The sequence below is a fragment of the Vipera berus genome, assembly GCF_964194415.1.
Source record: "Vipera berus genome assembly, chromosome: 1".
In the NCBI taxonomy this organism is placed as follows: Eukaryota; Metazoa; Chordata; class Lepidosauria; order Squamata; family Viperidae; genus Vipera; species Vipera berus.
The window spans coordinates 35758075-35773197 of record NC_138202.1 but is presented as its reverse complement, the minus strand read 5'-3'; positions in this window follow the sequence as shown (position 1 = coordinate 35773197).

Sequence of the window (15123 nt, the reverse complement as noted above, 5' to 3'; positions counted from 1 at the left end):
TTTCTTATCAAGCCAAAATGTAAGTTTCTTTCTCTTCTTTCTTCTTCTGATCAGAAGACATAAAACTAATACTATTTCCATGGGATTCTGCTTATCATGATTAATAGAGTTGTTATTTGGAGAGTGTCCAAAAGGAAAGAGAGGAAAACCTATATTTCTACAGAAGTTGTTGAATTACAACTTTCATAATCCCTGACTCGTGATCAGGCTGACTGCAACGTGTAGGAGTTGAAACACAAATATTCTAGAGACCTACAGGTTTCGAGCCTGATTATACAGGAATCTGTACTTAAACAATAACAGGTATAATTATTTGTGCCAAAAGATTTACAGTCTAAATGTTAGAAGCAGGTTTTGCAGCCTTATGTAATCTGCTAAGAGCTCACAAGAATGAGCATTGTACAAGAGTTTCTCTGGAGGAGGGTGACATGCAAATGAATCCATCAGGGGAAAAAATCCTGCCTCTTATAGATGGCAACATATCTGGTGATAAAAGCAGTATCATGAGGGTCTCTGGAGATCAGGAGGTTTCCTTTGAGTATCCATGTTCATGGAGATGGAACTAGGAAATAGCCTAATAAGGCAGTTCCACAAGGTTTCTTATAGAGTGCTGACTTTTTGTTGTTAATGGATAACATTTCATGAGACTAGATGTCATCTTAATATAGCTTGTTACCAATGTCACATTAGATATCTATTAGTGAAAACAGACTGAGCTGACTGGAACACTCTAAGCCTAAGGCCTGGCATAAATATAGAAACATCAGTTAGGCAGAAAAGGCATCTGTAATCCATAACCCAAGTTGTAAATGGAGAAGCCAGCAAGCATGCTCAGCTGCTATTTATTACAAGATAGTCCATGTGTATACCATTTATTTATCATATTGTATTATACTCTTTCCTGATGTCCAGGAAAACATGCAATGCCATCCTGTCCAACAAATTTCCAGGTGACTTCACTGAGCCATCCCTGAAGGTTTTCAGCAATAATATGGACCTAATTTTCCCCTGCCTTCTTCAGGAAGGGTTTTTTTTTTAAAAAAAACTTTTTGGTCTAGTCTGAGGGGTCCTTGGTGCTCTCTGATCTTGGTTGTTTTCTTGCAAACACTTCATTACCCAAACTAGGTAACATCATCAGTGCTAGTAAGGAGTGGGGTTTGTTCTCAATTTTGTTCTCAATTTTAGTGGTTTGACCTGTCAGTGTTGATGGGGGTGTTCTTGGAGGTTATTTATCGTTAGCTTGCTTTGCAGTTTCTTGATTGGGGTATTGTTTACTCTTGCCCACCTAGCCGTTCGAAAACATGCAAATGTGAGTAGATAAATAGGTACCACTTTGGTGGGAAGGTAACAGTGTTCTGTGTGCCTCGGCATATAGTAATGCTGGCCACATGACCACAGAAGTGTCCTTGGACAACCCTGGCTCCCTCGGCTAAAAAATGGAATGCGCACCACCCCTAGAATCGGATTTGACTTAGTTTACCTTTTACTTCTTGATTGTTAAAGGTAAAGGTTCCCCCGCACATGCATGCTAGTTGTTTCCGACTCTAGGGGCTGGTGCTCATCTCCATTTCAAAGCCGAAGAGCCAGCGCTTGTCCAAGGACATCTCTGTGGCCATGTGGCTGGCATGACTAGATGCCAAAGGTGCATGGAACGCTGTTACCTTCCCACCATAGTGGTCCCTATTTTTCTACTTGCATTTTTTTTTTACGTGCTTTCGAACTGCTAGGCTGGCAGAAGCTGGGACGAGTAACAGGCGCTCACTCTGTTACGCGGCACTCGGGATTCGACCTGCCAAACTGCTGACCTTCTGATCGACAAGCTCAGCATCCTAACCCACTGAGCCACTGCGTCCCTCTTGATTGTTAGTCTGATGTTAATGTTGGTGTTAATTTATGTTCATTTGGATGTGTTTTATCTTTTTGTTCCCTTTTTGGCTTGTTGATTGTTTCTTTTGCACAGTATGTAGATGTTGTTTATGCCTATGTATTAATGATGGCCAATTTGTCAGAATGCCAGTCTTCCAGAAATTCTCTAGCATTTTGGACTTGGCTTAATCTAAGATAATCACAGTTTCCTAGTTGAAAATATGGTTAAGTCTGTCCATTTGTTGTAAAATTAAAGTCTAAGTCTACCAGTCTATTCTGGTGTTCTCCAGCTGCATAATCACTATCTACATAATTTTTGAAAGCATCTAGACCACATTTAAAAATAAAAAATAGCTCTAACAATTAAGACATTCTGACTTTCCGTGTAACAGTCACTCTGAAATGCTGGTCCTTAATGTCCTGTTGATGTGTGTAGCTTTTCTTTCAAGTGTATTAGATAACAGTTTGTCATTTTATTTGAGATAGTGACAGAACATGAAAGGCCACAGATAGTTATTGAACTTCAACTCCCATCATCTCTCCATGCTGACCATGTTGATTGGTGCTGCTGAGAATGATAGCTTAATTAGAGAGACAGTTTCCTGTCTCTCATTTAGGATTTGGATCCCAAAATTCTTATTTTCAAAAGCACAAAGTCCTGGAAATGTGGAAAGCATGAGTGTTGCCAACTGTATTCAGAATGATGACTATAAGCAGTAAGCTCATGTCACAGACCAAAAGTCTGGCTAGTTTTTATTCTGCAGTCCAATGACCTTGTTTTATCTCAACTTGCTCATACTAACTCAGCCATTCCAGAACCATCCTAGAAAGCTATGGAAAACAATAACTGCCTCCCCCATGACACAGCTGGAATAATCCCCTTTCCCCATCTCAACTGAAAGCATCTTTGCCTGCTTCCACCAGCACCGTACAAATTTAATTCTGCACCAACTTAGGTTAATGACCTTGAAATGGGGAAAAGATAACATTTCTTCTTATTTTCTATATTTTTGTATACAAGGTCACCAATCTTAATTTCCACTCATGAATAGGCAAGTGATTATTTATTTATCTAAACAATATGCAGTCCAAGGGGTGAATTAAAACTGGGAAAACATGAGGACATATCCCCACTCAGATTATGACAAAAAGGATCTTACAAAGAAGTCTTTCAAATTCCTCCAGTATTCTTTGTTGCTCTTATTTATCTCAGTACCCAGAACACACAGAAAGCAATGTGGATTTACAATTTTGCTTTCCTTCTGAGCTAAAATCTTTACGCATTAATTCCTCTTCCTTGTATACATGCCTAAATCCAAGTCTTTTTGGCAAGATAGGTCTGAGTTCCAGAAGAATCAAGGCAGGAAGCTTATAAAGCACATTTTGTTTGATGGCTTAGGTACTATAGTTCCCATTCATTTTGTTGACTTCCAAAAAAAGTGTAGCCAGTCCCAATGTGATACTCTTTTCAGATCTCCTACTGCTTTTCCACCATCTCATCCAGTCCTTATGCAACCTTTGGGTATTTGGGGAACAAACTTTGTTTAAGAGGGTCATTTCTTCTTTTGAAAGCCTTCTTGTTGTGTCTTGTTAGAAATCTCCATTCTGGTATTTTACCAGAATTGTTGCAGGATAACAACAACAGCAGCAGCAACAACAACAACAAAGTTGGAAGGAAACTTGGAGGTCATCTAGTCCAACCCCCTGCTCAGGCAGGAAACCCTATACAATTTCAGACAAATGGTTGTCCAGTCTCTTCTTTAAAACTTCCAGTGTTGGAGCATTCAGTTTCTGGAGGCAGGTTGTTCCACCGATTAATTGTCTAACTGTCAGGAAATTTCTCCTTAATTCTAGGCTGCTTCTTTCTTTGATTAGTTCCCACCCATTGCTTCTTGTCCTCCCTTCGGGTACTTTGGAGAATAGCTTGACTCCCTCTTCTTTGTGGCAGCCCCTGAGATATTGGAACACTGCTATCATGTCCCCCCTCGTCCTTCTCTTCATTAAACTACACATACCCAATTCCAGCAACCGTTCCTTATATGTTTTAGCCTCCTGTCCTCTTATCATCTTTGTTGCTCTTCTCTGTACCCTTTCTAGAGTCTCAACATCTTTTTTACATTGTGGTGACCAAAACTGGATGCAGTATTCCAAGTGTGGCCTTACCAAAGCATTATAAAGTGGTATTAACACTTCACGTGATCTTGATTCTATCCCTCTGTTAATGCAGCCTAGCACTGTGTTGCTTTTTTGTCAACTGCAGCATACTGCTGGCTCATATTTAAATGATTGTCCACTAAGACTACAATATCCCTCTCACAGTTAGTACTATTGAGCAAGATGTCCCCCTATACTGTACCTGTGCATTTGATTTTTCTTGCCTAAATGTAGAATCTTATTTTTCACCATTGATTTTCATTTTGTTAGATAGTGCCCAATGATCAAGTCTGTCAAGATACTTCTGTATCTTAAGCCTAACTTCTGCAGTGTTGGCTATTCCTGTCAGCTTGGTGTCATCTGCAAATTTGATAAGTTCCCCATCTATCCTAGGTTCAAGGTGTTAGTGATGACTTACAAAGCCCTTCATGGCATGGGTCCGGATTACCTACGGCAACACCTGCGGCCGGCGTCAACTTCCCTCCGTCCAGTGCGCTCCCACAGAGAGGGCCTCCTCAGGGTGCCTCCGATCAAAGAATGCCGATTGGTGGCCCCCAGGGGGAGAGCATTCTCTGTGGGCGCGCCAGACCTATGGAACCGCTTACCGGTCGAGCTCCGGATGGCCCCCGACCTTCGCTCCTTCCGGCGCGATCTCAAAACCTTTTTTGAACAAGCTGGCCTGGTCTGACGGGATGGGGTTGGGTTTTTTATAATTAGTTTTAATTTTTAATATGTATCAATTACTACGGGCATAGTTGTTTAATCACTTTTTAATTTTTGTATCCTGTTTTTATTATGTATTGCCCTGTTCACCGCCCTGAGTCCTTTGGGAGAAGGGCGGTATACAAATTAAATTATTAAATTAAATTATTAAAGTATTATCCCCTCATCCAAATCATTAATGGAGATGTTGAAGAGCACTGGGCCCAAAACAGAGCCCTGGGGCACTCCACTGCACACTTCCCTCCATGTAGATGCAGTTCCATTGAGGACCATACGCTGAGTATGGCCGGTCAGCCAGCTATGAATCTATCTGGTGGTGATGCTGTCTAACCCACATTTTTCTATCTTATCAAGTAGTAGATTGTGGTCTACTTTATCAAATGCCTTACCGAAGTCCAAGTAAATTATATCCACGGCATTCCTCTGGTCCACTAATTTTGTCACTTTGTCAAAGAATGCAATAAGATTTGTCTGGCATGATCTGTTTTTGACAAATCCATGTTGGCTTTTAGAAATGACTTTGTTTGCCTCTAGGTGTTCGCTGATTTGTTGTTTGATTATCTTTTCCAGAATCTTCCCAGGTATTGAGGTCAGGCTGATAGGTCTGTAGTTTCCTGGATCTATTTTTTTCCCTTTTTTGAAGTTGGGAACTACATCAGCTCTTTTCCAGTCCTCTGGTAGTTCCCCAGTGCTCCAGGATCTTTGAAAAATATAGTTCATTGGTTCTGAGATCACATCTGCCAGTTCCTTCAGTACCTTGGGATGTAATCCATCTGGTCCTGATGAATTGAACTTATCTAGGGTGGACAGGTGTTCACTTACCATTTTCTTACCTATTTTAACTTGTGTTTCTAATTATTTTTTACAGTACTGTTTTTGATAGGTTCAACTGTTTCTTTCCTTTGTGTAAAAAGTAAAGGTAAAGATTCCCCCGCACATGCGTGCTAGTCGTTTCCGACTCTAGGGACTGGCAGATGAAGGAACTGGCAGATGTGCTCATCTCCGTTTCAAAGCCGAAGAGCCAGCGCTTGTCCGAGGACGTCTCCGTGGTCATGTGGCCGGCATGACTAGATGCCAAAGGGACACGGAACGCTGTTACCTTCCCACTGTAGTGGTCCCTATTTTTCTACTTGCATTTTTTTTTACGTGCTTTCAAACTGCTAGGTTGGCAGAAGCTGGGACGAGTAACAGGCGCTCACTCTGCTACGCGGCACTCGGGATTCGACCCGCCAAACTGCCGACCTTCCGATCGACAAGTTCAGCGTCCTAACCCACTGAGGCAAAAAACAAGTTAAGTAGTTCTGCTTTCTCCCTGTTCCTTGTCACCTTCTTGCCACTTTCTCCCACGAATGGACCAATCATTTTCTTAACTTTTTTCTTGTTTTTTACATGTTGAAAGAAGCTTTTTTTTGTTAAGTGACATATATTTTTAAAAAATCCCTATTTTGCTTTTGTGACCTGCCTTGAATGACTCAAATACTCCATCTTTTATAAATGTCCATTTGTGCCATCAGGCAAATATTCTCCTGAATATTGTTATAGAGCTAACAATATGATGTTGATATTGCAATAGAAAGATGTCTCATTTATGGTTATTTGTTAATAAATTGTAATATATTGGAATAATTTCCACACCACTGAGGTAAAGAAATGCTATCCAAGTCCTTAGAAGACCTGTGGAATATGCTGGCTCAACTTCCAAGAAGTAGCAGCTATTTCTTGAGATAAATTTCTCCCTCAGTGAGAGCTCCCCTACATCTCTCCTCATAATTCAGAATTATTTCTAGTCCCAGAGCCCAGCTTTGAGGAAAGCAACCGAAGGACTGGTTATAAGCATCATATTGTGCATTGGGACTTGCAGGAGAAGTCAAAGACTAGAAATAAATAAATGGTGATGATGCAAGACTGGATCAGATGATAGACAAGTGAGGTGTAATTTTGTGGAAAAGGCAGCTGAAATTACTCCATGTGTGTTTTGCCAATGAACAGCAAAATGTTATCTCTGCAGCAAGTAAGAACTAAGTGGTGCAAACCCAACCATCTGATATAGGTTACATTTGTCCAATGAGTTACTCAACCTGCCTCCAGAAGTTTTTAAGAAGAGACTGGACAGCCATTTGTCTGAAATGGTTTAGGGTTTCCTGCCTGAGCAGATGACCTCCAAGGTCCCCTCCATTATTATTATTGTTGTTGTTGTTACCTCATTTTCTGGATATCGGTAATTTTGATAAATTAACCAACATGGACCAGATTCACAGAACAATGGTTGGCAAATTAGTGTAGCAGTGGACAATTCCATGGAGATTTTGCTGATAAAAAAGCAATGTTCTCTGATTGGTGGACCCTTGAATAAAAGCTGATTGTGCTTCTGCTAAGAGGATAGATTATCATTTTCTCATTAGAATTTTCTGCTGCCATCTTTAAAAAAGGTGTAAACTGTTTGATGCATAAACCATTTGAAATTATTTTAAAAGTATTGATAGATTGCAGTAGGACACAAAGATGTAATCCAAAATGGATTGAACACTCCAGAATATTTCATACGTGCAAAAGCAGTTTTATATGAAAATTTGTAATGCAAAAATAAAGGCAAATTTACCTCTCCTAAAGTATACAACATCAAATAATGAATTTAAGTTATAGGATTCCAATTGACTGTTAGAAAAAAAAGTAACAATCACAATGTTTGAGGAAGGTTGCAATTTCCTTTTTACTGGAATTTTAGAAACAGATGTTGGCTAAATGTTTGTCAGAGAGATGTTTTAAACTGAACTCCAGCACTGAGCAAAGATTGAATTCAAGGGCTTAAGTTCTGCCTTCTCATTCTAGGTTTCTATATAATCCACATCAGTTAATTGCTTAATTGTTTTATTTTAAGGCAGTTTTTTTAAAGTCTCTAGCTGTTTTCAGTGGTAGTAATACAGTTTTACTGTTCCTCCCATAGATCAATATGTGTTGCTTTTATTGAGACTAAGCTTCAGCTGAGGCTTCCCTTGCCCCTTGATTCAGGGAGGGATTGATTATTCTTCATGAACAAATTCCAACAATTTTCTCACAGGGTGGTCTGACTAAGCTTTCTATTTAATTAAGAGATACTTTGATAAATGTTCCACATAAGAACATTGGACTCCATATTCTTTATAGGAATGGCGAGTAAGCATCTCAGATACCACCTCAGAGCTTTTTGGTTTTAAAAACACCTTTCAGGCTGGCTATCATAGCTCTGGCCAGCAATTGCAAATGAATGTTTACTTTGGTGGTTTGCTTAATAAAGTTAAGCAAGTATTGGAGGTTTTCACAAGAGGACAGCGACCCGGCCTTGGTGTAAGTAAGCAAAGTTTAGGAAGGCAAAGGGATCAGGCCTTATCCTCATACCATAGCTGTAAGCACATTTTCTTGCTTATCAAGGAACACTTCTTAGATATTCAGCCCAAAATTCTGAGAGAAAACAAACAAACAAAAAGAAAGGCTAGTACAGGGGTAGGCAACCTTGGCTCTTTTATGAGTCGTGGACCTCAACCATGCTGGCTCAGGAATTCTGGGAGTTGAAGTCCACGAGTCATAAAAGAGCCAAGGTTGCCTACCTCTGGTAGTAGGACTCTAAATACCTTAATGTTATGCTATAGATAGAGGTAAAAACAGTACTTTTAATTTTCCAGCCAATGACAAGACATGTCTTAACAATGGCAGGATATGTTGGGAATTTCCCTTTCATTTCAGTGTGGTTTTAAGTAAGCCCATCACCTTCAATCAGGATTCAAAAATGTGATTTCAGCTGAAGGATTTTAGAGATTGTCCAATTAACATGCGTAACCTCCAAGAATACCCTCTTAGCTGTCCCTTTGTGAGCATTCCCCGAGCTTCTGTGCGATTAAACTTTGTTCATATGACTATAGCATAGATAACATGATTTTTTAAAATGCGAATGGTTAATTTAATAGCAAATTTTTATCACTTATAATGGGAGAGGAGTAAAGAATGAGAAAGCTGTATATTAAAAGTTTTATGTTTAATATTTCTCACTTTTTGTTTAATGTTTTGTTTAATGTTTTATGCTCAACAGTTGTGTCAATCAAAAATCTGCACAGCCTTTGTGCCCATTATTTCATAGGCTTATTTCAGTGGTTGCATTCATATCTAATTAATGTCACAATTAATTATCTCTGCTATAAAGAAAAATAATAGTAAAACCCAATTTTCTGCATTTCATCTGTAGTAAAAGAGCAATTATTCTACTCACTCCATCTTTTAGCTCCTGCAGTTTTTCTTTTTGCTCCAAGGGAAGATGTGTTGCCTAGTCATCAATCCCCAATGATTTCTGGCAGCTTTACTAAGCCTTCTTAGTAAGTAAAGTCTCATTTTACCTTTTAAACTGTTACCAAAGGAAAGAAAAAACAGCAAAAGAAGAACAAGAGAGGATGGGTGTGGCTAGTTGCTAGCTGCTAGTTTATTAGGGACTGGAGGCTAAAACATATAAGGAATGGTTCCTGGAATTGGGTATGTGTAATCTAATGAAGAGAAGGATGAGGGGTGACATGATAGCAGTGATCCAATATCTCAAGGACTGCCACAAGGAAGAAGCTATTCTCCAAAGCATCTGAAGGCAGGACAAGAAGCAGTGGGTGGAAACTAGTTTATTTATTTATTTTATTTTATTTTATTATATTTGTATACCACCCTTCTCCCGAAGGACTCAGGGCGGTGAACAGGGCAATACATGTTAAAAAGCAAGAATATAAAAGTTAAAAAAGATTAAACAAGATGCCCCAAAACTATAACATTAAGTTAAGTTAAAATACATAAAAAACAATAAAACCCAAACCCATCCCCCATCAGGCCAGGCCGGCTTGTTCGAACAGGTAAGTCTTTAGATCGCGCCGGAAGGAGCGAAGGTCGGGCACCATCCGGAGCTCAACCGGAAGATGGTTCCATAAATCCGGCGCGCCCACAGAGAACGCCCTTCCCCTGGGGGCCACCAGTTGACATTCTTTGACCGGTGGCACCCTGAGGAGGCCCTCTCTGTGGGAGCAGACTGGGCGGAGGGAAGTTGATGCCGGCCGCAGGTGCTCCCTGAGGTATTCCGGACCCATGCCATGAAGGGCTTTGTAGGTCATTACCAGCACCTTGAATCTCACCTGGAAGACAACTGGGAGCCAATGCAGCTCACGGAGCAGGGGTGTAACATGGGAGTATCGGGAGACTCCCAACACAACTCTCGCGGCTGCATTCTGTACCAGTTGGAGCCTCCGAGTGGTCCTCAAGGGCAGCCCCATGTAGAGAGTGTTGCAGTAGTCCAAATGAGAGGTCACGAGCGCGTGAGTGACCGTACGCAAGGCATCCCGGTCTAGATAGGGCCGCAACTGGCGCACCAGGCGAACCTGGGCGAAGGTTGATAAGGATGTGCAGAGTACCTCTTGAGCTAACAGGAGCTTGCACAGAAAAAGAGGATACTGAGAGTAGTCAAGTATACGCAGCAACCACACAGATACACTGAGGTGTGTAAAAACGTTTTAGTTGTGGAATAATACAGTAGCACAGTCCAAGAAAAAATCAGTCCAGGTCATACACGAGTAAAGAGATAATAGCAAATAACAGTCCAAGGATTATCCAGTACAGAGTCTTCTTATCAGTCCGTAAGTCAAAGCACAGTTCTTCAGGTTTAGCAAACAGTAGCAAACCCACAAACCACAATAATCAGCAAGTAACAGCAAACGTAACAGAGAGAATAACACAGAGAAAGAAGCTATGTCTCTAGCTCCCTCTTATGGCCGTTGGAAAAACAGCGCTGAAGGTATGATGCAATGCATTACATAGTTAAAGTGATACATTACAGTTCTATAACAATGATACAATCGTAGTTCATATATATTGCCAACCCAACCAGTTAGGCCACAGACATATACCTAACACTAGTCAAGGAGAGAAGCAACCTAGAACTAAGGAGAAATTACCTGACAGTTAGAACAATTAATCAGTGGAACAACCTGCCTCCAGAAGCTGTGAATGCTCCAACACTAGAAGTTTTTAAGAAGAGACTGGACAGCCATTTGTCTGAAATGGTATAGGATTTCCTGCCTGAGCAGAGGGTTGGACTAGATGATCTCCAAGGTACCTTCCAACTTTATTATTTATTTTATTTATTTATTTTAATTCCATTTGTATCCCGCCCTTCTCCGAAGACTCAGGGCGGCTTACAAGCTTAGCAGTCGCCTTCATTCTATGTATATGCCTGCTTATTATTACTTTGAGTAATCCAATTGGACAATTGAAGTATTGCTGGTCAGCTCAATGAGGGAAAGGTGAAGACTCTCAAGCCATAAAAATTACCTGATAATGGGCCCTATCCAACAAAATGAAATTTAATGTGGAGAAAAGCAAGGTTTTACACATAGGCGGGAAATACCAAAGGTACAAGTATAAATTGCGCTCAAAAACAGTAACTCTGAGAGGGACCTTGGAGTTCTAGTGGACGATCACTTAAATATGAGCGAGCAGTGTGCAGCAGCAGCCAAAAAAACTAATACAATCCCTGGTTGTATAAACAGAGGCATAGAATCAAAATCACGTGAAGTATTACTATTGCTTTATAAAGCCTTAGTAAGGCCACACATGGAATACTGCATCCAGGTTTGGTCACTACATTATAAAAAAGATGTTGAGACTTTGGAAAAAGTACAAAGAAGAGCAATTAAGATGATTAAAGCCTTGGAGACAAAAACTTATGAAGAACGGGATTTGGGTTTGACTAGTCTAAAGAAAAGAAGACTAGGGGGACATAACAGCAGTATTCCAGTATTTGAGAAGTTGTCACAAAGAGGAAGGGGGCAACTTATTTTCCAAAGCACCAGAAGGCAGGACAAGAAACAATAGATGGAAACTAATCAAGGAAAGAAGCAACCTGGAATTAAGGAGGAACTTCCTAACAGTGAGAACAATTAACCAGTGGAACAACTTGCTGTCAGAAGTTGTGGGTGCTTCATTACTGGATGTTTTTAAGAAGAGACTGAAATAGGACTTCCGGTTTTGCACAGTAGCGACTGGTCAGAGGTTTGTGGATTCTCCGCACCCCAGCAGCTAATTTCGCCCTGCCAGGGGACCCTAAATGGGTCTAAGTCACCCTGGAGAGGTGATGAAGAAAGAAGGGTGTTCCAGAGATTTTGGAACAGCAGTGGCTGTTCCATTTGATTTGGGGAAAGCCTTCTAACCCGACAGGAGAAAGGCTGGCGGTATTGCATCGACCAGCCCAAGCTATTCGCAACCGAAGTCCAAAAGCACTAACCAGTACAACTATGAACAGTGTGCTTGAAACTGGGTGAGGAATTTGATCTTCTCTTTTCTATTGTACATTTAATTTTCTGGAAAAGATCTCCAAGAAGCAAAATACCTCTGAAAGGGAAGGAAGGGGATTTCCGCCCCACCCTTATACTAATGGAAGAGGCGAATTAATCTTTTTATGGAGGATCAAAATGTATGGAAGTGAAATAAATATAAAACCTGATACTTAAAACTTAAATCCGGATCAATCTAAAATTGTTTTAATGGTTAAAACTCTCATTTCAAAGATAATTGTTCATTTTGGAAATTGAAAAACAAATAGTTGCTGACACCTAGTGGCAGATGAAGACTATGACAGCTATGACTTTAATATAAGACTTGGCAAGATCTGGGAAAAGCTAATCTGTGTCTGTGACCTTCAAAGCTTTAACAACAAAAAACGTTTTGGAATGTATATGTCTCTCTAAGACGGATGCATTCTCTAAATATAATATAGTATGCTTTTTTCCCTTTTTTGTTCTCTTTCTTGATATGAGTAGTATAAAAAAGTTGAATGACTTAGGAAATGTTTTAGATATTTAAATGTGATTGAATTTAAGAAAATTATAATGGATAAAAATGTTTTGAATAAGAGCTAAAGGACTAGATCAGGGGTGTCAAACTCAATTTCATTGAGGGCCGCATCAGCATTGCGGTTGCCCTCAGGGGGCTGGGTGGGTATGGCCAGGGTGGGCGTGGCCTACTGGGTGGGCGTGGCTAGAGTGCTTATGGCCTACTGGGTGGGCATGGCCAGCTCTACATCATTCGCATCAAGGGTGCCTATGAAGGCCTGGGCAGGAGTGGGACAGATCTGAGGGTCTCTGGCAGAAGGAGGGTCTCTGGGCCAGGGCCAAGGCAGTGGGGGCTGTTCCCTCACTGTTTCCAGGATGGCTTCGCAGGCCACATGAAACCACTTCATGGGCTGGATCTGGCCCCCGGGCCTTGTGTTTGACATGTCTGGACTAGATGATGTATTAAATGGAATGTTTAAAGATTAAATATATTTTTAATTATGGTTAAAAAGAATAAGAAATTTAGGAAATAAATACATATTAGCTTAGGAAGGATATATATACTGCTCAAAAAAATAAAGGGAACACAAGATAAGACATCCTACTATTAAATACAGTACATTGTGGTGTTTAAGTGTTCCCTTTATTTTTTTGAGCAGTATATTTTAAGTAGTATGTTGTTTTTTATGCTTCTTTACTCTTGCTTTTATTTCTTTTTTTTCTTGCTATCTATTTCTTAAAAAATGTAAAAGTGTGAGACGGTTCATATGGATAAATAGAGTTAAATTCTTAAATATAATTAATTTTTGAGAAAATCTTAACTAGTAAGAATATCTAGAATTTGGTGGGAGAAACAAATTAAAATAAGGACTGTAACAGGATCTATGACAAGGCAACCAGAATGATTAGATAGAAAAGAAATGTTATATTGATGCAATTATTATTTTTAGAACTATTGGGAGAAATATATATTTAACTGTTATCAATCAAAATGATAAGAATTGTATTAACTCAATGTTTGCAAAAGAGGATATTTTGGGAAAAGAGGAAATCAACTAAAACTATTATATGAATTATGGATTATAGAAATAAATTGTTAGTGATTGTTTTACAGATGTAACCCAGACAAATTATTAAGTGATTTATGTTTTAAAAAAACCAATAAAATATATTACAAAAAAAGAGAAGAGACTGAAATAGTATAGGGTCCCTTGCTTGAGTAAGGGGTTGGACTAGAAGACCTTGAAGGTCCCTTCCAGCTCTATTCTGATTCAGGTTACTTCATTTGGAAAGGAAATGGTCACATGGAAGGAGTCCCAGAGTGGGCAAGATGAAAAAGAAGATGTATTTCTTGCATGTTTAATAAACTGACAGGACTTCCGGATGGCAAGGTGTCGCCGGAGGCAGCCATTTTTCGGCTGTCAGCCTCGCGGCTCCGTAGAGCCGCCGAAAACAGCGCCGATCAGCTGTTTCGGCAGCTCGGAAGCCCCCACCTCGGGAAAAGAGGAGGGGGTGAGCGTCCAGGTAGGGGTAGAGCTCTCCAGGGCCGCCAGAACTTAGAGTTTTGGCGGCGGAAGGATTGAGCCCCCCCGAAGCCTGGGCATGCTCCGGACTGCGAGGCGCCTCTGCTCCGGGTTTTTTGGAGCAGAACAGGGCGTTCGCAACCATCCCTGCTAGCAAGGAAGAGCTTTTGAGAACGAGGACGCAGGCAGAGCGATGCAGGAGATTTTGGTGAAGATGGTGCTTTGATCTTTAACTCAATGGACTTTGCTGAACTTGTAAGTGAAAGTGCGTAGCTAACAATAGTGGGTGATAATGGCGGCTATATCTTCTAAAGTTCCTGCTTTGATGCAGCAGTCTTCGGGGAAAACTCTATTGTCCTCTGCATCTGAATCTGTATCAGCTTTTACAGTAAAAGATTTGCAGAGTCTGCTGCAAGAGACTATGGGAAAGCAAATGCAACAATTTGTTGAGATAATGGAGAAAAAGTTGGAGGAGAAGTTTACAGAGAAATTAACGGAAATGAGAGCAGACATCACATCTGCAATGCAAAGCATGGTTAAAGGCATTGAGATTTTGGATGAAAGAGTGGAAGATCTTGCTCAAAATGATATTAGATTGGAAGCCAAAATGACAGAAACTGAAAATGTGATAGAGAAAATGGATTATGATTTGATTTCAACACAGTATTATCATATGGAATTTGCTTTAAGGATTAGAGGTCTGAAAGAAAATCCTAAGGAAAATTTGAAGAAAATGGTTTCTGAGGCTTTGGAAGGGGTGTTGGAGCGACCAGCAGATGAAATAATGGAAGATATAGATAAAATCTTCCGTGTTAATTCGTGGATTGCAAGACAAAGGAAACTACCCAGAGATGTGGTGGTTTATTTTACAAAGAGAATGATTAGAAATGAAGTTATCCAGGCCTCCTACAATATTGATTTTGTAATTGCTGAGCAAAAAGTTTTGATTTTAAAAGAGATCCCTGCAAAAATTTTAAGAAAAAGGAAGGAATTTGTTTTTTTGACACAAGAATTGAGACGACGTGATATCA